The sequence below is a fragment of the Euprymna scolopes genome, chromosome 37 (genome assembly GCF_053919585.1).
Source record: "Euprymna scolopes isolate OS-2025 chromosome 37, ASM5391958v1, whole genome shotgun sequence".
Lineage (NCBI taxonomy): Eukaryota > Metazoa > Mollusca > Cephalopoda > Sepiida > Sepiolidae > Euprymna > Euprymna scolopes.
In genome coordinates, this window is record NC_136518.1 from 77,075,647 (window position 1) to 77,102,894 (window position 27,248).

General features: G+C 35.6%; 1 pseudogene; it reads left to right on the plus strand.

The window, feature by feature from the left end:
- Positions 1-2,370: 2,370 nt before the first annotated feature.
- On the plus strand, positions 2,371-2,552 carry LOC145261378 (U2 spliceosomal RNA; annotated as a pseudogene).
- The last annotated feature ends 24,696 nt before the right edge of the window (positions 2,553-27,248 follow it).

The window sequence follows — 27,248 nt, forward strand, 5'->3', positions numbered from 1 at the left end:
CCTTTCCCCATTGTACCACGTGCTCAAGATCAGGGGAGAGAGAATCAGAGAGAACTTGGTCGTTTACTGTCTTAAATATGCTACCATAAATGGTAGTGTTATCAGCATAAATGTCTACAAATGATGTAAGGATGTGCACTAGAGAGCCATACAATCCTACAAGCTGGAAACTCTTCATAGACATAAGTAAATACAGCCTAAAAACAATTCTGCTTCACAATGGAAATGTGTGTGTGCGCGCGTGTGTATGTGTGTGTGTTAGGCTATATTATTTTAAATAACAAGGAGAATTACACGGGTCGTTCCTAAGGGAACGCCTCCTATTTTTCGTAACTCAAAAAGTTGAAGAACGAAGAAGGGAGTGGTTACATTAAAATGAGTGACATTTGTGCTCCAGAATTTATTTTTCTACATAGTTACCACCATTCTTAATGTACTCTTGCCAGAAATTCAATAACATATCCGTGCTTCTGACGCACGTTTATGACAGGGGGTTGCTTTCCTAGAGTCTCGCGCCGTCAATATCTGCAAAAGAGAGATGAAACTTTTAGATCATGAATGCATAAGTTCTATCATCACACCAAGGCAATTTTCAATTTCCTCTGACCCAGGCACGTGGAATAAAAAACAGGAGCCATTACTTTTAAAACGCTTTCGTATGTCTTTTATTTTTTATATTCACGCTACCAGTTAACCTGAGAACTCGATTCTATACAGGAGGGTTATGATGTACCCGTGTGTTTGTAAATTAATTTACAAAAGGCTGTCTGTGTCTGTCTCCATATTTTCAAACTCTATCTCCGCCGAAACTAAAAGTCGCAGAGCAGCGCTAGGGGCCTCAAATGATTGGATTTTTTACGGGCCATTCTTTTATGGGTCTTTAGCCGGTTAAAATAATTTTAAGGGGTCAAAAAGGGGTCAAAATTGAAAAAATCGTTATATATTTTGCACATTCATCTTAGTTTATTTTTAATTTTTAATCTGTAATTTTTAATCAGTTCATATACGTGTCACGTAAGTACAGTGGTAACGTCACCAGCTTGGAATACTACAGTTTTGCTTTCGGTTTCGATTCTAGCTGATGGCCGCAAATACTTTTGAAATTACGACTCAAAACTTAACGACCAAATAAGTGCATAATGTTTTTTTCAATAAAACATATTTATTTATTGAAATTGAATTCGATGTTTCGATTCATAACAGAATTTTATTAGGAAAATCCATGTTTTCTTTTCTTCTTTATTTTATTGCGTGGCACGTTTTCGGATGTTGATGAAGTATAAGGTTTAGATGACCGATACGGTATGAGGTACGCATATGTGTCAAATAATTAAAAAAATCACTGGATTTTCCTGATGAGACTTATTTTATAAATTGAACCATCGAATTTAATTTTTATAAATATGTTTACTTATTGAAAGAGAATCTACACTTGTTTGGTTTTTAAACCGTGACATTCTTGAAGTTTGCATTCCAATATAAACAATCAACACTGCTTACTATGAACAGTAGATTTTCTATTATATATATATATACATATATATATGTGTGTGTGTGTGTGTGTGTGTGTGTGTGTGTGTGTGTGTGCTAGCATGGGTGCCCGGCGTTGCCCGGGTGTTTGAAGGTGTATGCTGAGCAAAAAAAAAGGTAACTTTTTTTAACTTTGATCCCTATTATGACCCCTTAAAAGTTATTGTCTTGGGCTCAAATCAAGTTATTAAGTTAGATCTATGTCCAAGGAATCTATATCTAAAGTTTCAAGTGTTTAAACCCAAACTTGTCGAAGGAGTTTCGTAGAGTTCTCAAAGGTCAAATCATTGAACTTTGATCCCTTAACAGCTAAATTTCTGGCCGAAACCTGATCATATAAATTTTCCCAAATCTCAGTACTCTGTATATCAAATTTCAAGTCTGTAGACTAAAAATTGACAGAGTTATTGCGTAGGGAAATGTACACAGACAGACAAACAGACAGACACGCAGACACACAGACACGTTCACTTTTATAGATATATAGATAAAGCAATCTTTTAGCTGCTGAAATAAACTCCGATGCCCTCGACGACTCTGTGATTATTAGTAACGAATGGAGGTCTACATGCTTCAACGGCATTATGAAAAATTCAGCACCAAACATTGTCAAACTGCATCAAACTAGGGAAAGAAATTGAATATTGTTTTTCGGTGTCTCAGCCATATACTTCAACAATCCACATTCTTGCACAATTTGTGGACTTCTTTGTAGATCATTGGCTGAACTGAAATGTCATCTGCTACTCACATAGACGGTTAAAAAGACGAATTGTAAGAATCTCATAAGTCGAAATCGACGGGAGAATCCATCATATAAAGAGTAAGAGTTACAATAAAATCATTTCTTGGCCTTTTGGCCAGGATCAAAGTGCAGTATCTGTTCCGGCAGATGTATCTGTTCCGGCAGATACTGCAAGCTATGACTAGCTATGACTAGCAAAGACCAGATGTGGGGGCAACCCCACATGTCTGACCTTTAACCAGCTCCCATTTCCCACCTCTCGGGAGCTGGTCCCCTTTTCCCCTTCCCCCTCCCTTCACTCCTCACATTAAAAATCGGCCTTGTGCCTAATTTGCTCGGTGGGGGAGCAAATAAATACCATCTGTTCCGGCAGATACTGCACTTAAGATAATTTGTACCAGTCAATGGAGGGGAAACCCTCTATACTGGGACAATTATTATTTTTGGTAACCAGAGTGCCCCCTTTTTGCCTACTTTTAGGGGAGCTGGTTTTTACCTCACATTAAAAACGGCCTTGTGCCTAATTTGCTCAGTGGGGGAGCAAATAAATACCATCTGTTCCGGCAGATGCTGCACTTAAGATAATTTGTACCAGTCAATGGAGGGGAAACCCTCTATACTGGGACAATTATTATTTTTGGTAACCAGAGTGCCCCCTTTTTGCCTACTTTTAGGGGAGCTGGTTTTTACCTCACATTAAAAACGGCCTTGTGCCTAATTTGCTCAGTGGGGGAGCAAATAAATACCATCTGTTCCGGCAGATGCTGCACTTAAGATAATTTGTACCAGTCAATGGAGGGGAAACCCTCTATACTGGGACAATTATTATTTTTGGTAACCAGAGTGCCCCCTTTTTGCCTACTTTTAGGGGAGCTGGTTTTTACCTCACATTAAAAACGGCCTTGTGCCTAATTTGCTCGGTGGGGGAGCAAATAAATACCATCTGTTCCGGCAGATGCTGCAAGATATGACTAGCTATGACTAGCAAAGACCAGATGTGGGGGCAACCCCACATGCCTGACCATTAACCAGCTTCCATTTTCCACCTCTCGGGAGCTGGTCCCCTTTTTCCCTTCCCCCTCCCTTCACTCCTCACATTAAAAATCGGCCTTGTGCCTAATTTGCTTGGTGGGGGAGCAAATAAATACCATCTGTTCCGGCAGATGCTGCACTTCTATTTCTTGTTCTCTTTCAGTGGAGGAGAAATCCTTCACGACTGAGACAATTTTTATTTTTGTACCTTTTCTCCACGTTAAAAAACGACCCTGGTGTCTAACTCTGTCCCGTGGGGAGGCATAGTAAATAGGTACAATAAAACCCCGGGATTCGTTGGCCCTAGGATACGTTTTTTTGTTTGTTTTCAGATTACGATGTTTTTCTCCGGACCCTGGTTACGGTATTTCCCCCGCCTTAAGGTGTTATTTATAATGCTATTTATTTATATGCATATGTATTATATACCGTACTGTATTTTGTTGTTAATTTGTAATGCCCTATCCTGGGGTTCTACTGTATTATGATTTCTGCTGAGAGAGAAGAAGAGAGAGAAAGAGAGCGATAAAGAGAAAGAAAGACAGACAGACCTACAAATAGCTTTTAAAAAGGAACGTTATGACACAGACGCTAGCTTATTTTATGGGTAGATCGTAACGTTAGTACTTCTGGAATGTTACTGGTTTATTTTACAATTATCTTCCTGCGTACTCCTCCCTCTGAATGTATCGACGTTAACCATATCAACCATTCAGCATTGAGTTGACTCGTCTCGCGAAGAACTGGCATTCTTTTCAGTTCAGCTGGAATATTTACTTCAATCGACGACGCAGCGCGGCGATAAATATGTGCTCATATCCTCCGTTCCGTTCTTACGCTTGTTTTGCGTTTATCTTTGTTAGAACGTGGAAGTGGAAAAAAAGGAAAGTGAGTATCACACGAGAAACTAACAACTGCCGAATAGAAGGTTATCTTTGCGGATCGTTTAGAGGCCAATAAAATTGGTAAACGCCCGCTAGATAAGAAATATCAGCGTTATGTTGAAACAATATCACGCAAGAATGGAAACTGTTTTTGTTCATACGCCCCCATTTCTCTCTCTTAAATATATATGTGTGTGCGTCTGTGTGTGTGTGTGTGTGTGTGTGTGTGAATATGGAGATATATAAGGGGAAGAGGACGAAGAATAGATGTAGAAATGTATATATATATATATATATATATATATATATATATATATATATATATATATATATATATGGATGTGTGTGTGTGAGTATTTACGTTTATATATATATATATATATATATATATATATATATATATATATATATATATATATATACATGTCGACTTTTTGTTGATTCTAAATGATAATCAAATACTGTTATTAGCGCCTCCAATCTTGGAGACTGGAATATATATATATATATATAATAAATTCCACAACCAAACAACGTCGCAGCCCACAAGAGCCATGACAATCAACGAACTGGAAGTCTAAGATTCGAGTTTCGCCCTCATTTGGGCTCATCAGTTAGACACATCAGCACTCAGGATTCAAAATCCGAGTCTCTTGCATGCGAGGCAAGCAGTCTACCAGCTGAGCAAACGCCCCGCACACAAGAATTCTGAAAACTATATATATATATATATATATATATATATATATATATATATATATATATATATATATATATATATAATGACGTTGGCACACCACTTCTCGTTAAATCACCAAAGTTAAGTAATCAGTAATCATTTGGGAATACAAAACGCTGTATGCATTGCCTCAGGACGTGGAAATTTCCAGGTTAGTATGTGTAGGCACATTTAAAAAGCACTTGGAGAGATGAACGATCGGTCTTCGTTAGACACACGTCTAGAAGGAAACTTCGTATGTAAAATCTTAGGTAATTGTCTTATCTGTCGCGTGGCGATCATTTGCACTGATTGTTGTTCTAAAAAGTGTGGCTGCGTGGGTTTTTGAACTTAGTTACCTGAACCTTATACGTCCGGTTATAATGGGAGAGTTTATTAAACTCTATCACCATTTTTTCTCTTCTTTTTCTTCCCTGATCATTCTTATTTATATTTATGTATCGGCAGTAGAGTGAAAAGCATATCTTAGGTTTCTTTTATTAATATTATTGGAATATTTTCCTTTTTTCCCTTGTACACATTTTTGTGAATTATTCCATGGATTTCTGCCTTTGGATTATTATGGACCATCTTCTTCCAATTACAGGATTTCCTTGGATTTTACTTGTGCAAATCAAAATTCAATTAACTTTCTTGAAGTTATATATTTGGATTTTACCGTCACTGGATTATTTATCTTCCACCAGACTATCCATTCATGTGTAATCACCTTTTTCTTCACCATATTCCCTCTGCTTCACTGTTTTTTTGTTATCAAGTAAGATATTTGGCTTATATGTTGTTTCATCAAATACTTTTGCATGCAAAATCCGATCCCGCATTTAGCTAATTCCTACCCTCTGATGAGAAGGAAAGTATTTCTTCGAAACTCCGCGGATTAAGGAATATCCACTTATCTAGTGTTTCCTTTTCAGATTTAATATGTTTTTAACTCATTTCAAAGTGTTTTTTGACATGTTTTATTAACTGTTTGCTCATATATATGTATGTATATATATATATATATATATATATATATATATATATATATATATATATATATATGTATGTATATATATATATATGTATATATATATGTATATATATGGTGCGTTCGGTGTTTGAGAACATTTACTACATTTTTAAACATACTAAAAATATAAACAACATATATGTCATTAAATAAAATTAATAATTTCATTCAACTAAATTTCCCCCCGCTTCAATGACAGCTTCTATTCGCGACCTAAACCTTTGGTAAGCGCGTATAAGATGGTCCTGATCGATGTTTTCCATAACTCTGACTATGGATGCTGTTATGTTTGACGTTCATCTTCGTCGCCAACTGTTATGTTTGCAGGTTGAACCAAATAACGTATAAGGCAATACAAATGAAGACTCAACAAAACAAAGGTAGATCAATAAGAAGTGTATTAGGAAAAGTATATTTACAGTATATTTACATAATGGTTGTCAAGTAAGAGAGTCTTGGCTGGAGAACATATCTGCTCTCTGCTCGGCCTTCGGTGGCTTTTGGTTAACACACACTCAGACTAGCCGAGTCTTGCTATTTATGTGTAATATTATCCACATATGTAAATGAGTGGGCGCCACTACAACAGATGCTTTCAGAGTTTGGAGTTGTAAGGATGTCTATTAACATCGCTCTCAACAACGCCCCACACGTAATAATCTAAAGGGATAAAGTATGGAGAGCTGGGAGACCACAATTTTGTAAAAGTTCTTTTCATCCGATAAAAACAAGGCACGTTATGTTCAGCGCGAGGTTCACTTTGTTTAAAAGTGTTTTAGATCTCACTAAACGATTTTCATTGGTGGCCTCGAACAAAAACTGGCCTCTCTTTATCTTATTCTATATTTATATTTACATAGGACTTATGTCGAAGATTCTCATGGATGGACCTTCGGATTGTGGCTAATTGGCTTAGTGGGGGATGCCCTTTTCTCTTCCTTGCAACCTCTCTCCCACAGAAGAAACGTTGTGAGCCTATCTTTGTTTTATCGTCATTTTCATGGCAAGTGCCTGTCTGAGCTCCGATCTCTAGTCCCCTCCTCGCAAATCCTTCACGATAAACACCGTTCTAGCTGAGCATATCTAGCTTAGCCTATCTTTGTTTTATCGTCATTTTCATGGCAAGTGCTCGTCTGAGCTCCAATCTCTGGTCTCCCCCTCGCAAATCTTTCACGAAAAACACCCGTCTAGCTGAAACCACTGTCAATAATTTTCCCCACTCTTTATCTGTGCCTAAATCAAAACGTAGATTCTATGAACAAAGCTTCTTTCTTAGAAATGTACGCCTGTGGAACTCTCTTACCGTTTGCCTTTTTCCCACCTGACTTCAACTTGGATGTGTTCAAGTCCAACATAAACAAATTTCTGATGACCCGCCCCCTTAAGTAATGAGACTTTATCAAATCTCCAATACTACTACACTATCCGATTGATTACTGTACACGCAATAACCCTTATCCCCGAGTTGCTTTTGGGCCTTGATAAGTGGTGACCTCCATGTAGAAAAAAAAATCTCGTTGCCTTTTGAGCGTTACTGGTGTTTTTTACGTTTAGCAGCGGGAGAAATTTGGCCATTATTACTCCTAACTCTTTGCGAACTTTAAAAACAAAGTTTTGGACGACTTTAAGAAAGTGTGCAATTTGTAAATCGCTGTGTTCTGCTATTATTGCAATTATTTCAGCATGTCTTTTCATCTCCTATGTTAATTTATTATCTTCCATGATTGGTTGTCAGTTAAAAAAAGTAATAATTAATATACAGGAGAGAATTGATAAAAATAAGCTATGTTCTCAAACATCAGACGCACCCTCTAATATATTTTAATTCATATAGAAATTGAGACCTGTGCATGCAAGTAATATGTTTTTTTTTCCTAAACAGTTCACTGCTTGTAAGTCAAAAATATACTCCAGCTGAGATCGAAACAAAATCCTAAAGACAATGAGTCAAAGAGGATAACCATAAGGCCAGCTTGACACGATCTTTAAAAATTGTTTTTATACCTACTTATTCTGAACATAAGAAATCTGTCATGTGAACGTTTAACGCATGCGTATTCGTGAAACAGTTGACAAAAAGAAAAAAATCCGATGTCCCCTCCACGTACCATTTTTTTTTTAATTTTTGACCCCTTAGCAGCCCTTATACCAGATGAAATCCGATTAAAAAGTTTTCCACATGTCTGAAATACCATATATATAATATTTTAAGTCTTTAGATCAAATATTCTTTGAATATTTTGGTTAACAAGTTTTATTACACACACATACTCATTTATATATATGTGTGTATGTATGTGTATGTATGTGTATGTGTGTGTATGTGTGTGTATGTGTATGTGTGTGTGTATAATGAATGAGTTATATCACAGATTATAAAATCAAATGAGCTATTGTCTTACTATATATTACAATGAGATAATATTTTCGAGGCGATTCTTGCCAAAAAGGTAAAACTCAATATATAAAAAATAGAGCAAAGTATAAATGTAAGGAGTGAAGTTAAATCCCAGCAATAATACCATAGAGACGGAGAAACAAGAAAGAGAACTGTTTTATTTTTTGTATATTTAAACTTAATTTTTGGATTGAAACAATTTAACCCAAGCTCAATGAGTTACATAATGTGCCACATTTTTCTATCATATATATATATATATATATATATATATATATATATATATATATATATATATATATATATATATATATATAGTAAATTACAAAATGTATATGGCGATTAAGCTCCACTGAATATTCCGCGTTTCATCCACTCTAGGATTCTTAAGCCTTAAGTGGATGAAACGCGAAATATTCAGTGTAGCTTAATCGCCATATACATTTTGTAACTTACTAACTAGCTCTACCTACGTATTGAGCACTTTTGAAGTAAATACTTAAAGTTTACGCATAAATCTATACTTTCGTATGTAAATTTATGTGAGTAAATTAAGTATTTAATTATTATAGTAAAAAAATAATTATATATATATATATATATATATATATATGTACGTATGTGTGTATGCGTTTGTCTGTGTATCCGTAAGTGATCTTCTATTAATCGAGAGACGATCAATACTCCCGGTTTATAAATCTCTCTCTCTCTCTCTTACTCTTTTTCTCTCCTTCTCACCTTCTATACCTCTATGCCTGCCATACTCAGCATCCTCCTTTCTCTTCTCTCTCTCTCTCTCTCTCTCTCTGCATCTCTTTCTATCTATTTATCTATCTATCTCTATTTCTGACTATCTCACTTAACCTCTCTCTTTTTCTGTGTATCTATGCTATATATACCGCTTTATATATCTCTATATGTATCTATACACTTCGCCTTTCTCACCTTTCTTTCCTTATATCTATCTTTCTATCTATCATTCTCTCCCCAGATGGCGTCCATTATCGCGTCTTGAAAAATAAAAATTAATGAATCACATGACCCTTGTCAAATTCCATATATTTTACTTGCAACTTTCTGCAAATTTCTTTACCGTTCGCCATTTATTTTTGCCTTGTTTTTACATCTCATGTTTCCGTATTCTTCTTATTTATCGAGCGTTTATCTTGCATGAAATAAAGCTTAACGCAAATAGAAGCTGCTTTTCACTTCGTTCGTGCATAACCTGCGCAAAAATTCTGCGAGGGAAATAAATCAATGTATAAATGAATAAACAAATCAATATGAATCCTTTAAGCATGTAGTATAATGAAATATTGGTGGGTAGATATTTATTATTATGAAGTTTTGAGATGAGGATTAATTCTCTGTTCTCATCCGGATTATTATTTGCACAATGATTAAGTCAATGTAGCTTTTGATGCTATTCAGCTGCATCTTGTCTCACTCGAGAATCTTTCTGTCTAACTCGAAAATCTTTCTATTTAACTCGTGAATCTTTCTATTTAACTCGAAAATCTTTCTGTTTAACTCAAAAATCTTTCTGTTTAACTCGAGAATCTTTCTGTCTAACTCGAGAATCTTTCTGTTTAACTCGTGAATCTTTCTATTTAACTCGTAAATCTTTCTATTTAACTCGTGAATCTTTCTATTTAACTCGAGAATCTTTCTGTTTAACTCGAACATCTTTCTGTTTAACTCGAAAATCTTTCTGTTTAACTCGAGAATCTTTCTGTTTAACTCGAGAATCTTTCTGTCTAACTCGAGAATCTTTCTGTTTAACTCGAGAATCTTTCTGTTTAACTCGGGAATCTTTCTGTTTAACTCGAGAATCTTTCTGTTTAACTCAAGAATCTTTCTGTCTAACTCGAGAATCTTTCTGTTTAACTCGAAAATCTTTCTGTCTAACTCGAGAATCTTTCTGTTTAACTCGAAAATCTTTCTGTCTAACTCGAGAATCTTTCTGTTTAACTTGAAAATCTTTCTGTCTAACTCGAGAATCTTTCTATTTAACTCGTGAATCTTTCTATTTAACTCGTGAATCTTTCTATTTAACTCGAGAATCTTTCTATTTAACTCGAGAATCTTTCTATTTAACTCGAGAATCTTTCTGTCTAACTCGAGAATCTTTCTATTTAACTCGTGAATCTTTCTATTTAACTCGAGAATCTTTCTATTTAACTCGTGAATCTTTCTATTTAACTCGAGAATCTTTCTGTCTAACTCGAGAATCTTTCTGTTTAACTCGAAAATCTTTCTGTCTAACTCGAGAATCTTTCTATTTAACTCGTGAATCTTTCTATTTAACTCGAGAATCTTTCTATTTAACTCGTGAATCTTTCTATTTAACTCGAGAATCTTTCTGTCTAACTCGAGAATCTTTCTGTTTAACTCGAAAATCTTTCTGTCTAACTCGAGAATCTTTCTATTTTACTCGTGAATCTTTCTATTTAACTCGTGAATCTTTCTATTTAACTCGAGAATCTTTCTATTTAACTCGAGAATCTTTCTATTTAACTCGAGAATCTTTCTGTCTAACTCGAGAATCTTTCTATTTAACTCGAGAATCTTTCTATTTAACTCGAGAATCTTTCTGTCTAACTCGAGAATCTTTCTATTTAACTCGTGAATCTTTCTATTTAACTCGAGAATCTTTCTGTTTAACTCGAAAATCTTTCTGTCTAACTCGAGAATCTTTCTGTTTAACTCGAAAATCTTTCTGTCTAACTCGAGAATCTTTCTGTTTAACTCGAGAATCTTTCTGTTTAACTCGGGAATCTTTCTGTTTAACTCGAGAATCTTTCTGTTTAACTCGTGAATCTTTCTATTTAACTCGTGAATCTTTCTATTTAACTCGAGAATCTTTCTATTTAACTCGAGAATCTTTCTATTTAACTCGAAAATCTTTCTGTCTAACTCGAGAATCTTTCTATTTAACTCGTGAATCTTTCTATTTAACTCGAGAATCTTTCTGTTTAACTCGAAAATCTTTCTGTTTAACTCGAAAATCTTTCTGTTTAACTCGAGAATCTTTCTGTTTAACTCGAAAATCTTTCTGTCTAACTCGAGAATCTTTCTGTTTAACTCGAGAATCTTTCTGTTTAACTCGAGAATCCTTCTGTTTAACTCGAGAATCTTTCTGTTTAACTCGAGAATCTTTCTGTCTAACTCGGGAATCTTTCTGTTTAACTTGAAAGTCTTTCTGTCTCACTCGAGAATCTTTCTGTTTAACTCGAAAATCTTTCTGTCTAACTCGAGAATCTTTCTGTTTAACTCGAAAATCTTTCTGTCTAACTCGAGAATCTTTCTATTTAACTCGTGAATCTTTCTATTTAACTCGTGAATCTTTCTATTTAACTCGAGAATCTTTCTATTTAACTCGAGAATCTTTCTATTTAACTCGAGAATCTTTCTGTCTAACTCGAGAATCTTTCTATTTAACTCGTGAATCTTTCTATTTAACTCGAGAATCTTTCTATTTAACTCGTGAATCTTTCTATTTAACTCGAGAATCTTTCTATTTTACTCGAGAATCTTTCTATTTAACTCGAGAATCTTTCTGTCTAACTCGAGGATCTTTCTATTTAACTCGAGAATCTTTCTATTTAACTCGAGAATCTTTCTATTTAACTCGAAAATCTTTCTGTCTAACTCGAGAATCTTTCTATTTAACTCGTGAATCTTTCTATTTAACTCGAGAATCTTTCTGTTTAACTCGAAAATCTTTCTGTTTAACTCGAAAATCTTTCTGTTTAACTTGAGAATCTTTCTGTTTAACTCGAATATCTTTCTGTCTAACTCGAGAATCTTTCTGTTTAACTCGAAAATCTTTCTGTCTAACTCGAGAATCTTTCTGTCTAACTCGAGAATCTTTCTGTTTAACTCGAGAATCTTTCTGTTTAACTCGGGACTCTTTCTGTCAAAGTCGGGAATCTTTCTGTTTTACTCAGGAATCTTACTGTTTAACTCGTAACTCTTTCTGCCGAACTCGGAAATCTTTCCGTTTAACTCGGGACTCTTTATGTCGAACTCGGGAATCTTTCTGTTCAGTCTAACTCAGAAATCTTTCTATTAACTCGGGACTCTTTCTGCCGGACTCGGGAATCTTTCTCTTTAACTTTGAACTCTTTCTGTCCAACTCGGGAATCTTTCACTCGAACTCGAGAATCTGCACGGAATTGCTGACGAAACGAGAGCATACTACATGGATTAAATAAAGAATCCCGTTTGAAATTTCATGTAGATCCCCGAGTTCGACAAAAGGATCTCAAAGTCCGACAAAAAGATTCCTGAGTTCAACAAAAAGATTCGCGAGTTCGACAGGATACACCTGAAGAAGGCCGGAAGTTACTACAGCAATGTTGTGAAAATAACACTCAAGATGAGAACAACAGTCCCAAGGATCCAAATAATGTGTATAAATTCATGGATAGATTTGCTTGTCTGCTAATCACGCTAGCTGTTCGCGCGCGCGTATATCTGTCAATTTGTAGCTTTATTTCGTCGGGTGTATGCTCAAAAATAAACACCCAACTTCTAGCTTTCCGGGTACGGGGATGTTTAGAACAAACAGAAATTTTATAGAGCAAGATCATAGTGCGAAAAAACAATTTCCCCAGGATCGGCAGAGCCCTATTATTGGTAGTCCGCTTAGTAGAGGTTTGACTCTGATATTCAAAATGTCAAAGTCATGGGATTGAAGCATGGGAGATGGTGAAGGAAAGCGGATGAATCATAAAATCATCAACTGTTTGCTGTGTTTCATTCTGAGCGGAAGAACTTGTTAAAGTCAATGGCCAGAAACAGCGGTACAGTGAACAGTTGCATCTTGCTGACAGTTGTGACGATTGGTGTGTATTTAGTTTTTGCAGTACTTTCTGTCTTTGTCTAATACTTATCGACAAATCTATTTCAGGAGTAAACAGAGTTCTATAGCTATTTGGCAACTTTCCTACAGATGGTGTCTAGACAAAACGCCGTTTTCTATTTTGTCTTAAACAAACAAGAGAAAAAGTAGACCGCTAGAACTAATATGAAAAGATATTTTTTAACTCATATTCACCCTAAAAAAGGCTTGTCGTCACTTGGACATAAGGGGCTACTAATTGGGACCATGCCTAGGATAGATTAACAAGATATTGGTTTACATTACATTTAAACTTCTGCATATCAGTAGAGTCAGTGAAGCAGGTAGCAGCAAGGGAATTTCAAAGTCTGGCCGTTCGAGGGAAGAATTTATTGGAGTAGAAAGCTTTCTGGCATTTATGGATCTCAACAGTGAAGGGGTGTCATTTTAGTTGCTAAGCAGGTCTATGGGAGATATGTACGTCGAAGGAGCACAAGTGCAATGAGTTCATCAGAGCACATTCCATTAAAATACTTGTAAAACAAGCACATTGAGGTTATTGGACAGGAGTTGATATGCAATAAAAGGTTTACCAGCCAAAGGTGAAGCATCTACAGACTATATAATAAAGATAGCAGATTAGCATCGCGTAATCGTGATGACAGCAATAAGAAGGGAACCATGTAAATAACCTCAATAACCTGAGAACTCTAACCGACCATAGTGCCTTGGAGATCAGGGTACATTGGATCTGTGGTATTAAATGGGATTTCATTATTCTGTCCGAAACTAAAAAGAATTCAGAATTCTTGTTCCTTGACACAAAATGGTTATATCATCTAATGAATTATACAGATCCAATAGTGGCAGCTTTCTAGCCAACAAAACTCTAATGTATGCGATACCAAATTATAAACCGACTTCATATCGAATGATTCATCGAATGACTAAATGACTGGAACGTCTAGATAAAATGCTGAAGTGAGATTATGGGTGACTTCAATTGTAAAATCGGAAATCTTTATGACAACTACCCCGATGTCATGGGAAAATACAATATCAGAAATGCAAGACTCTTGGAGGTAATTCTAGTAACTTTCTGTGCCAGACATATAATGAAAACCATAACTTACTTCGCACGCATGTGTGCGTGCTTCAAAGGGTAGGTCGTATAAAAAAAAATGGAAAGAAAGTCGAAAATAGCGACATCCACTTGGTTTTGTGGTTGACGGTCATGTGAGTGACGCAGACTGTTTCCGTTTATATGTAAATGAAACAGGCTAATAAAAACGGAGGTGAAGCGAACGGGGGACGAGTGGGAGGAAGGTGTGCTACGTGCGTTGTCGTGTGTCAGTCAACTTGAAAGAGTGTCAAGTTTTGGAGTTAGAAGTTTTGACAATAGTGTCGAGTTTTGGAGTTGGAGAACTGACAAGAAAGTAGGAGTGGAACCAAACTTCCGGAGAATGTTCCCTAACAGCACACCGTTCACGGTGTGGAAGGCCTTGGTTAGATCTACAAAGGCCAAATAGAGATCACGATTCTATTCATGATACTTCTCCTGGGGGAGACGAGCAACGAAAGTTATATTAGTGGTACTATGCTCTCGGCGAAGCCGCATTGTGGTTCTGGGACGACAGGATCGACAACAGTCTCCATCCATATTAATCTAACTTTAAAATCGTACGATATATGTTCGAAAGACAATCTCTTGGACGGAATAAACACGCGTCCTTAGTCTATACGATTGTAGGATAGTAATTTTCTATCCTTTCTTCAACTGTATGCGAGACAGCTTGGTGTAATGTCCGAATAAATCCTCAATGTTTGCATTAAGAAATGTAATCGGCAAATCCTTTCAGCCAGTGTTGTAGCAATGTAAGTCGTTAACTATTTGTTGCTAGTGTTTTGACAGTGTAAGCTTGAATCCCTCGTCGCCAGTGTTGTAACCTTGACAGCCGATTATAATCCATAAAAATGTAATAGTATAGTTAACAAAAAATATATTAGCAAAAGTATGGTACATAAGTACACGTCATGATTCTGGGGCTATAATTGCCATGAATCGCTGCCCAGATGTTTATGTGTAACTATATTTGTAGTCTCTGGGTCAGTCTATCATCACTGAAATGTGTAGATCAGAGTACTCCATAACACACATGGTCCAAATAAACATGAGATTATGGGGGCCCCCTTTTCGCTAAAATCTTTGAGACCTTAATTAATCCACCACTAGTCCACCAACAACAAATACATTGAAGATATTCCGAAGGCTGCTGCAAAGAAGGTGTGTTCCCTCTATAGTGGTACAAGACTACTCACACCTGAGAGTATCCTGTACATCTACAAGACCACCAATCGCTCAAGCATGGAGTGTTATTACCACATCTAGGCTCTATCGCTAGCCTCTCTCTCTCTCTCTCTCTCTCTCTCTCTCTCTCTCTCTTGAATATGGTAAAAAAAAAAGTCTTCAATCATATAGGTCACCCTTTGTCAACTAAGCTCCAACCCCTGTCTCATCGCCGCAATTGTGCATCCCTGTGCTTGTTTTACAAATATTTTAATGTGCTCTGGTGAACTTATTGCACTTGTAACCCCTCGACGTACATATCCATGACAAACCCGTTTAGCAACAAAATTACACCCCTTCATGGTTGAGGTCTCTAAATGCCGGAAAGCTTTCTACTCTAAAGGTTTCTTCTCTCGAACAGCTAGACTTTGGAATGCCCTTCCTGCTACTTGTTTCCCTGACTGTACTGATATGCAGAAGTTTAAATGTAACGTAAACCAATATCTTGTTGACTTTTTCCTATGCACGGTCCCAAATAGTAGCCCCTTACGTCCAAGTGGCGATATGCCTTGTATTGGGTAAACGTGAGTAAAAAAATATTACAGACTTCATCAGCGTCGCACTGACACAAACTTCGGAATTTCACTTTCCAGTGTTAACTGATTGATTATCCTACTTGCCTAGATCGATCAAAACTCTTCGACAGCAATCTTCGATTGACTTTTGTTGTGCCTTTGTATTTTCATCTTGTATCCAGGATCGGGTTGGGGAAGACAGAGTTTGACTAAGCGATAAGGTAAGGGATGTAGACGGTAGAAGAATAAATGGTTGACAAAGATGAGCTTGGGAGATACTGCGTCCTGTTAATATGAGGGAGGCATAACTTGTATAATGTGAGTATATATATTTATCTGCAAATTTTAGCATGTCTTTACGTGTTTATCTATGTACCAGTATTTCTTGCTATCTAACTTCAAATCTACATGTAAACACATCTATTAATCAATCGTTTATATTACTATCCTTGTATGTGTCAGAATGTTTTCCTACGTAGTCGTGTACACGTCTCTCAATCTACCTTTATATGAAGTTAGGTATGTGTGTAGGTTTTTATATGTACACATAGGAACAATTCATAAACTAATTAACTGATCATTATGACTTTAGGGACAAGGTTGATAGACGTAAGGGGACGTAATTTTTGCACGGAAATCGCTCCAGACAAGTGTGAATCCATTTGATGTAAGGATCTAATAAAATGCTACTTCAAAGCCAGAGATTAGTCAATGGGTTATATTAGATCCGGTAAACAGTATTTTATCTCTTTGTCAGAAACAGTGCTCATGCAATGTGAACACTAAAGAACATTTAGAGAAGTGGGAATTACGAGACTGCTGAACGTAAACGAAATGTTCTCTAACAGTTTTATTCAGAGTTTTTCATGAAAAGTTTGTTTTATGCAAAATATTTCTGCAAAGTTTGTTTTCTGCAAAGTTTGTTTTCTGCAAAGTTTATTTTCTGCAAAGTTTATTTTCTGCAAAGTTTATTTTCTGCAAAGTTTGTTTTATGCAAAGTGTGTTTTATGCCAAGTTTGTTTTATGTAAAGTTTGTTTTATTCAAAGTTTGTTTTGTGCAAAGTTTGTTTTGTGCAAAGTTTGTTTGCCCAAAGTTTGTTTTACGTAAACGGATTAACGGGGGGGGGGTAAAGACTCTTTCTGAAAATTCAAGTCTAATTGATTGTGAAATTTTAATACTGGCTATTAATAGTCAATAATTAACTTTCAGCCAACCCATAGAGAAAAAAACCAGGGTGTTAAGTTAGGACTTCTAGCTGGCCATACGAGCGAACAGCGACGCATCTATTTCCCAGGAAATTGGGCATTCAGCCATTCACAAACAACTATTAAAAAAAGTGTGGCCGTACCTGACTATGTTGCGAGACTAAATTTGACAATTGTTAGTCTTTGGAACAATACTGAAGATTTGATTTTTATACAAGACGAGGCTCCTCTACATACGTGAGGTTATAATTACCATTATTTTCTTGTGACATCAGCTTATGCGATTTCTAGTCGATTTAAAAAAACTGCTGGCGAATGAAGCCATCTATCTTGAATTTTTAAATAAAAGTCCCTGCATTATGCTTTCTCATATCCATTAATTGTATAAATTATGTTTAAAAAATAAATTGTAGGTATTCTAAAAGAGGGAGTTGCTTTTCCATCACCCTGTATATTCTTGGCTTTTCTCCTCTTCTAATGAAAAGCATTTAGCTATGAAATGCAATGGCCTAAGGATGTGATTTTTCCTTTATCTTATTGATCTAATGATATAATATAGTTTTATTTAGCTTTGAATGTTCATGTTTTCATGTCGTATATATATATGTGTGTGTGTGTGTGTGTGTGTGTGTGTGTGTGTGCATGTATATAACTAAGCAGATATATATGTATATAACTAAGCATATAAAACGATCATAAAATATATATGTATATATAGAAAGAGAGAGAGGGAGTGAGAGAGGGAAAGTAAAAAGAGAGTGAGAAAGAGACGGAGAGAGAGGATTATAATTCTTTTACATACTATATTTGTGCACTAATAACGTGGACTACAAAAAAACAGACCTCAGAATTACATCTTCAAAATTATTTTACATTTAATAAAACGTCGATAATTAAATTTAACTTTCTAAATTAAACAAAAAAACATACAATTAGCAAAAAAGAACAGAAAAAAAAAAGAAAAACCGATTGCGGGAATTATATAGAAAGCTAAACAAAAGTGAAAATACAAAAGACTCCCGGACAACGTCGGTTACGTAGAGCTAGTAAAGGATACAGAAAAATCTATAGAAGAGAGAGAGAGAGAGAGAGAGAGAGAGAGAGAGAGAGCGCGGAAATAAAGAAAGAAACTGATGAGAAAGAAAGAAAAACGATCAAATGAAAAAAAATATAAAAAATAAAGAAAAACAATAAAAATGAAGAAAATAATAAAAAGATAAAAAGGAAAGAAAAAAGATAAGAAAGAAAAACAATAAAAAGAAAGAAAAACAACAAAAAGAAAGAAAAACAACAAAAAGAAAGAAAAACGATAAAGAAAGATGAAAAACGATAAAAAACAAAGAAAAACAAAAAATGAAGAAAATAATAAAAAGGAAAGAAAAAAGATAAGAAAGAAAAACAACAAAAAGAAAGAAAAACAATAAAGAAAGAAAAACGATAAAAAACAAAGAAAAACAATAAAAAATGAAGAAAATAATAAAAAGGAAAGAAAAAAGATAAGAAAGAAAAACAACAAAAAGAAAGGAAAACAATAAAAAAGAAAGTAAAACGATACAGAAAGACGAAAAACGATTTTTAAAAAAAACAAAAAAAAACAATAAAATATAAGAAAACAATAAATATATAAAAAGGAAAGCAAGACTATAAGAAAGAAAGAAAAACAATAAAAATGGAAGAAAACGTTAAAAAGGAAGATAAAACGATAAAAAACGGATAATAAAAAAATAAAAACGAAATAACTAAAACAAAAAGCAATAAATAGAAAGATAAACGAAAAGAAAGTAGAAATAACGTGAAAGATGCATAGATTTAAAAAAAGAAGAAAGAAAGAAAATTTAAAAACAAAAATAAAATGAGTATAAAAATTAGAAGTCAAAACTAATAAAAAAGCAAAACAAAATACAACGATTGAGAAAGGATCATTAAAGATTATCACTTTTGACATATTTCAAACGTTATCTCGTGTTATCCTGCATTATCAAAGCTTATCGTCCATGTCAGCTGTTCAGCTGTTCTACTATCTTGATGACTAATGATTCTACGCATGGTTTGTAGCCTAAACCAACCACGACTCCTCCCCCTTCCCTTGGCAGTGTTCATTCCACACACCCAAAGCTTTCTGGCTATTTATATCGCAAGATCACGGTAGATAGACTGAATAAAAGAGCGACGAACAAGCGGAACGCCAACGCAGATAACAACGCCTCACCTCGTAGTCAAATAACGCAAGAACTGTTAAAGAGTCAGAGTGCGATAAATTCGCGTCTCACAACTAATTCATTCTATTGATATAACTAGCGGGGAGACTCGACGTTACCCGGGAGCATCAACGAATGTTTCACACTTCTTTCATTGCCATCGAAATCGGTGAAATCGCCCATTTTTCAATCAAATCGATTGTTTGCTGGCTCTGGTCGGGAACTCACCGCGGTGCACCGAGAGGAAGTTTCACATGCATCTCTACGGTGACTTCGCCAACAATACGTTTAGTCTATATTGCACTGTAGAGAACCCACTGTGTATTTTATAAAATTATTTTTATACAATGACTTGGATCATGTATCGTGGTTCAATTGTGCTCTGAACAGAAGCATTCATTTCGAACGCGCCCCTGTCTTATCAAAGAACTTACTGTTGATTTTATACGCCAGATCCTTCTGTTTTGGCGGTGATAAATCTTCTAAACTGCACTTGTGATGTTAGGCTGTATAAGGATATTAACTTTCATCAGAATCAAACTGTTTCTTCTTTAATCGGATATTTTTTGGATTATAAGTTTTTAATACAAATCGAAATCACTCTGATACAAAATCTATCGTAGAACACTTTCAGAAACATCAAGTACATTTGTGTGAGATTTTAAAATAGTCGACCTAACCATTTAGAATTACATAAGAAACGAACCCACCCACACACACACACACACAGACACACATACAAAGCATTTTTTATATATAAGTGCTATATGTAAGTAAACTAAAAAAAAAAAAATCCGTATTATTTGTATTCTTTTAACTTCTGTTTCGGTCATCTTCAAATGAATCTTGTGAAACTCGGGAATCTGAATAAAATTTCGAACAAATTTATTTAATCTACGGTCTCTTTCCGTCAGCCATGACTAGGTAGAAGTCCTAAATAATTCGCAACTGTATTTTTGAATCGCCACGCTGATAATTAAATCTCCAATCTCCAGGTACATAACTGAATTACACCAAGTAGTCTGTCCACTGGTGTTTGCCCAAAACACGAGAATTATGTGATACTAGCAGGCCGCCCGCCGTTTCCTGGTCGTAAATTACACATAAATATTTTAATTAATGCCGATTTCTTATTTATTATGAACAAAAATACCGTAGCTACTAAATGTAACGTTAAATTCCTTTAAAATGAAGTAAAAAGAAAACGGAAAGAAACTGAGACATGTGCATGCGAGTATTTTTTTTTTCTAAGCTGTTCACTTTTTGTAATTAAAAAAGTACACTCGAGCTGAGATCGAAACCCAAATCTAATGAGAGGGAGTCAAATACGATAACCATTACACCAGCTGGATAGGATCTGCAATTTCCGTTTTCTGAACGCACTTATTTTTAACATAAAAAAAACATTCATGTTTTTCGGCCACGCATGCACATTCGTCAAACAGTTGACAAGCAGATAAAAATCCGACGGGCTTCACGTACCATTTTTTTTTTAACCCTTCGCCAGCCCGCTCTTTCAAATGAAAACGGATTAAAAAAGTGTTCCACGTGTTTAAAGCCCCTATATACCAAATTTCAAATCTGTATTTAAAACATTCGTTGAGGATATAGGTTGAGAAGTGTCCTCACACATATTCTCATATATATATATATATATATATATATATATATATATATATATATATATATATATATATATATATATATATATAAAGTTTAATGTCTATCTCTGTGTGTGTGTGTGTGTGTGTGTGTGTCTGTGTGTGTCTGTTCACGAATAGGCACCTATATGGTTGACTATTTTTAAAAACTGATTACATATAATGATAGAAGATGTACCGAGACACAGGAATGGGTATGTTTGATCTGGCAGAACGGTGGTTCATTCAAATTGTGGGGTCTGCGTTCGCGCCTGGTCCACAAAGTATGGAAATAAATTTAAAAATTAAAACAAAACGTTTAGAAGTGTTTTTTATATAGATATACATAAGAATACTTTGATAAGTATGTTTTAACTTAAATAGGGATGGTATAATAAAATTGTGGGGTCTGCGTTCGCGCCTGGCCTCCATAGAATGGAAATAGGCACAAGCTTTAATAAAGACTTTTCATACCTGTCTGCGTAAGTATACTTTGATAATTATGTTTGAGTTTGAAGAAATATGGTATAATAAAATTATGGGGTGTTCGTTCGCGCCTGACCTACATAGAATGGAAATATGTCACAAAGTTTAACAAGGTTTTTAATAAAGATCCTCAGAATATTGTGATAAGTGTTTCAGTGTGAACAGGTATGGTATAATAAACTATGGGGTTTATCTATTTTATTTTTACTTTCATCATATTTTGCTTTGGTTTTGATACCCCGAAATTCGAAGCTATCTCTTTACAACCCTTTCTTTTCATAACCTATCATACTTTCATAAATCAGAGTCCATTTTCTGTAAGCTGTTTTTGAACCCAGTCAACGACGGGTACTTTTGCTAGTATATATATATATATATATATATATATATATATATATATATATATTAAAAAGTTTGACTCATGTCCACGTAACCTACATTTAAAATTTTAAGTGTTTAAACCTAAAATTGGTGGAGAAGTTTGGTAGAGTTTGCAAAGGTCAACTCTTTTAACTTTGACCTCTTGGCAGCCAAATTTTTGCCCAAAAAACTGATTATAAAGCTTGCTGCATGACTAAATACCCGTTATGAAAAATTTCAAATGTTCAGACCTCAAATTTGCTGAATAGTTTGCTAGAGACACAAACGTCAAATCTTTCGAATGTAGACCACTTGGTAGCCAAATTTTCGGCTAAAATAATAAGTCTGAATACACTTTAAGTAAAATGTCAAATGTTTAGACCAAAAATTGGCTGAGTAAGTTGGTAAAGACTGCAGAGGTAAATTGTTTTTAAAATTTGACTCGAATTTTGACCAATTTACATTTATTGCTTTGAACCGAAATCAAGTTAAAATTTGGATACATGCCCAAGTAACCTATATTTAAAATTTCATATTTTTCGGCACAAAATTGGCAGATGAGTTTAGTAGAGTTTTTAAAGGTGAGATCGTTGAACTTTGACTCTTTGACAGCCAAGTTTCTGGCCGAAAATCGATTAAAAAGATTCCCCTATATCTCAATGCCCCTTATGTGAAATCTGGAGTATGTAGACTGAAAGTTGACAGAGTACTTTGGTAGGAAAATGTACACACACAGGCACAAACATCATTGTTTTTACCAATTCTTTCATATATATATATATATATATATATATATATATATATATATATATATATATATATTAGCCCTTTTTTTACAGACAATCAATCATGGCAGATAAACGAACACAGAAAATGAAAAGAGATGTTGTAATAGTTGTAATAATGGCAGAACACAGCAATTTGCAAATTCGTCGGATCATTTGTTTTTAAATTTCGCAAAGAGTTAAAAGATAATGATGGCCAACTTTCTCCTGTTGCCAAACGTAAAAAGCACCTGCAACGCTCCGACAGCATTAGAGCACAAGTTTATTCAACAAGTTCAGAATATCATAGACGAGAGCCCCTAGAAGTCAATAAGGTCAATTGCAAAAGATCTCGGTGTCACAAAAGCCATAATTGGGAGGACTATCCATGAGTACAAGTCCTATGTGATGAAGAGATGCCAGTTCATGTCCGAGACTACAAAAATCAGTTGTGAGATCCAAGAGACTGTACACCATCACATAAGGCTCAAAACACTCAAGAATTGTTAGCGGAACGTTTTTATCATCACATTGCTTCCAATTTGTGGTCTTCAATCTCTCAAGGCCTTAACTTGCTTGATTATTACGTGTTGGGCGTTGTTGAGAGAGATGTTAACAGACATCCTCACGACAACAAAGATTTTATGAAAGCATCCGATTAATGGACAACATTGAAGAGGATCAGCTTATACGCACCTGCAAAAGGTTTAGGTCTCGAAGAGAAGCTGCCATTTGAAGCAGAGAATATTTCATTGAATGAAATTATTAAATGAGTGTCGCTTTTGTACAAATGTCGTTTTAATTAATTAAAGATATGTTGTTGTTGTTCTTTGTATTCTTATGATTCTTAAAAGTGTAATAAATGTTCTCAAACACCAGACGCACTCTGTATATAGGAGTATTTTTTGTTTGCTTTTTGTTTTATTTTTGTTTATTGTTTTAGTTTTTTTTGGGGGGGGTAGTTGCTTTTTTTTCTTTCTTTTTTTTTTTTGTTTTTGAGATGCTATCCTTAAAACTTTTGTGTCTAATAATTCGAGAGATTTCACAAAGGTACCGATGCGTAAACAGTTGCGGCTACATATCATGCTAGGATACAATGTAAATATCTCGTACGAGAGAAAAAGAAAATATGTTGGCTCTGCTGGGCTTCCATACATCAGCTGCTACTGTAAATAACGAAGAAGAAAAAGTATGAAGCAATAGAAAAAAAAAGAAGAGGAAGAAGAAAACGGAAAGCATAGCCTGAGTGCATCGAAATCTGATTTGCAATTCTAAAATATCGTCTCGCGAAAATCGAGATTTCACAAGAAAAAGAAAATACAAGCCAGGCTACGGAAGCGAGAATGCATTTTTAAATAGATTATCTTCTCTCTTTTTGACATCTTGCACATGTTGACTAACGGTAATACATTTTGCTTTGCATACTCAAATGACACATTTATCTTTCAATCTCCACATATATATGTGTGTGTGTGTGTGTGTGTGTGTGTGTGTGTGTGTGGGTGTGTGTGTGTGTGTGTGTGTGTGTGTGTGTGTGTGTGTGTGTGTGTGTGTGTGTGCGTTCGAGGTGCGTTAAATAAGTTTCCAGACTTTTTCATGTGGGCACTTCTATTGATAGTACACATATTAAACTCTAATTCCCTTCAAAGTAATCTCCTCCGGTTGCAATACACTTATTATACCGTTCCAGCATGTGTGAGCGTATAAATGACTCTCGTCACAGCCTCTAACTTCCAGCAAAAATCAAATAACAAAAGATAATGAAAGGAATCGTTTTTTCGCATCGGAAAATATGCAAAATCAAGTATCATGATTTAATTGTACTCTAAGCAGAAACATTCATTTCAAACGCAACCCTATCATACCAAAGAACCTACTATTGATTTTATATACCGGATCTCTCAACTTGCGCGGTGATAATGGCCTGAATAAAAGTTTAAAATGCAAACGTGAAGTAATATGGTTAGATTGTGCACTAAACAAAAATATTCATTTCGAATGCGCCCCTGTTATATCAAAGAACCTATTGTTGATTTTAAATGCCGGGCCTTTCGGCTTGTGTGATAAAAAATTTCTCAAATATGATGTTTACTTTATAAGGCGTTAACTTCAGTGAAAATTGCCTATTCTTTCTTTCATTGGGTTTTTTTAATTATCGATACTTTTTGGAGGCATTCTGATGCAAAATATATCTAAGAACACTGTCAGATCCATGTAAAGTTTCTTTTATGTGATAGCAGGGATATATAATATATATTTTATATATAATATTTCTATTATATTTATTACTAGCCTGGGTGCCCGGCGTTGCCCCGGTGTTTGGAGGTATGCATTGGGCAAAAGAAAGGTGGTAGTAGGCATGTAGGCTCCAACCCGTACTGCGAAGGGAAAAAACGTGAAAAAAATACATTGCGCCCATCGCCAAACTGTAAGTGACGAATATTTAAATTAAGGCTAGTCAATCGAAAAGAAGGTATGACTTTCGAAAATATCGGCGAAAAGAGCGACCTCTTCCTGTTGAAAAGTGCCTAGTTAAGGGTGAAGTAATTAATGTTTTTAGCCAATTTTTCGATATTTGTCGTCAGAAGGGTCGGCTTCAAACCGATACCGATCTCGTGAAAATCCATCGCATCTGTCGAAAGTTTTTGTGAGACATACATACATACATTTATAAAGAAAGGTGATATTTATACAATAGACTAGCCTGGGTGTCCGGCGTTGCCCGGGTGTTTGGAAATGTATGTTGAGCAAAAAAAAGTGGTAGTAAGCAGGCAGGCTCGAACTTGTACCGATCTCATGAAAATCCGTCTCGTCTATCGAAAGTTTTAGGTAAACATACATACGTACAAATTGCATCGTCTTTACAGACGTTGGCCATCCCAATGCTCCCAACCAACTGCATCATAGTTATCAGGTCAATCCTCAGCAACACCTAAACCCCGTCCGTGAGCCCGAAAATGACTTTTCAGGCCAGCATTTGATTGGCACAGTCTGACACACGTCTGGCAGACAAAGTTGTGCGTTAAAACTTGTTTCACTTCTGGCTCCGTTCTTTTGCTCACTTTGCTCCTGGCGTGTGTTTTTCCAAGATTAATGTAAGAGAGGAGCACGCGATTACAAGCCTCACATTTCCAGCTGTTCAATTCAATTGGCAACGCTGACACGTTCCCCTTCTGGAGGCGTCTCTTGAGTTCAGCATAAGTAATTTTTTCCTTGTAAAAAAATTCAGAACCCTCTCCAACTGTTGTGTAGCCGGGGTTTCATATTAAGAGATAAGATGACAACATTCATATTGATGAGGGGAGAGAAAAGAGAGGGATATTTATGCACTTCTGTGAATGTTTCTTCTTACTTACATATATTAGCGTGGAGGGATGGTGATCAGTTCTTAAAGCAGAAGAGGAGGACCGTCATTACTTATGATAGAGAGAGACATTTCTTATGATGATTTATTCAAAGTTCAATAAAGATGATTACACATTACCTTTGTTGTAGAAAGACGACACGAAGACGGCAGTTACAAAAATATGATGATGTTCTTTTATTCCATTTGACCAGTCGAAACGATGATGGCATCCAGGAATTCAAAGTCGACTACATGATTAAAACTTTGTCCCTCGCTTCCAAAGGAACTCTTCTCTGACCATGACAGCTCTGTCTCCAATCGTCGTCTCCAACTATCTCTCTCTCTCTCTCTCTCTCTCTCTCTCTTATCTTCGACTTTAGCTCCTATACTGAAAATTCATTTCTGCCATGACGTCATACCTGTGTCCAAAAACGTGATCGACCCACGTGACCTGAACATGCGTGGTTCGGCACGTTTCCAAACCATTTCTGCACACAAAGAATTCTCACTCCTAGTTTTTTCCTAACCTATTTGTCAACATTTTTAAATTGCATTGTTCTTTAATTTTTGGCTGACCTTATTTTAATTCAGTTAACATAAAAAGATTAAACAATCAAAATTCCTTTTACAACAACATATCTAAACTATTGTATGTGAAACTGAACAATGCGAAATTCCACATTCCATTTCTGAATCTATTTCTGAACCTTGCTTACAAAGTTCGAATCTCGGTCTATCTAATGATTTTCTTACTTACAAGAAAAGGGGAATGCAATCCTTGAAACGCTTCTTTGGTCGATGTTGAGGAGGTTTCCCCAGTCTTAAGTTCGCCGTAAAACAACTGCTTAGGCAGCCTCATATCCTCCATTCGAACAACATGACCTACCCAGCGCAACCGGTTCCTAATCACCATTGCTTCGATCCACAAACACATAGCCTTCCCAGGAACAACTGTGTCGGGTGTCAGAGACTGCCATTTCACATTCAGAACTCGTCTGAGGCATTCCTGATGGAATCTCCCGAGTTACTTCAATTGCCGACGTTGTGTTGTCCGACATTCAGATGAGTAAAGCAAAACGGAAAGCACACAGGTCGAGTAAACACTGGTCTCGGCTCTGACGCTTTTTTAGTGTTCCAAATGCTGTGCTAGCCATGTTCATGCGAAGACGTATCTCCGCATCCAGAGAGCCATCTCTGGAG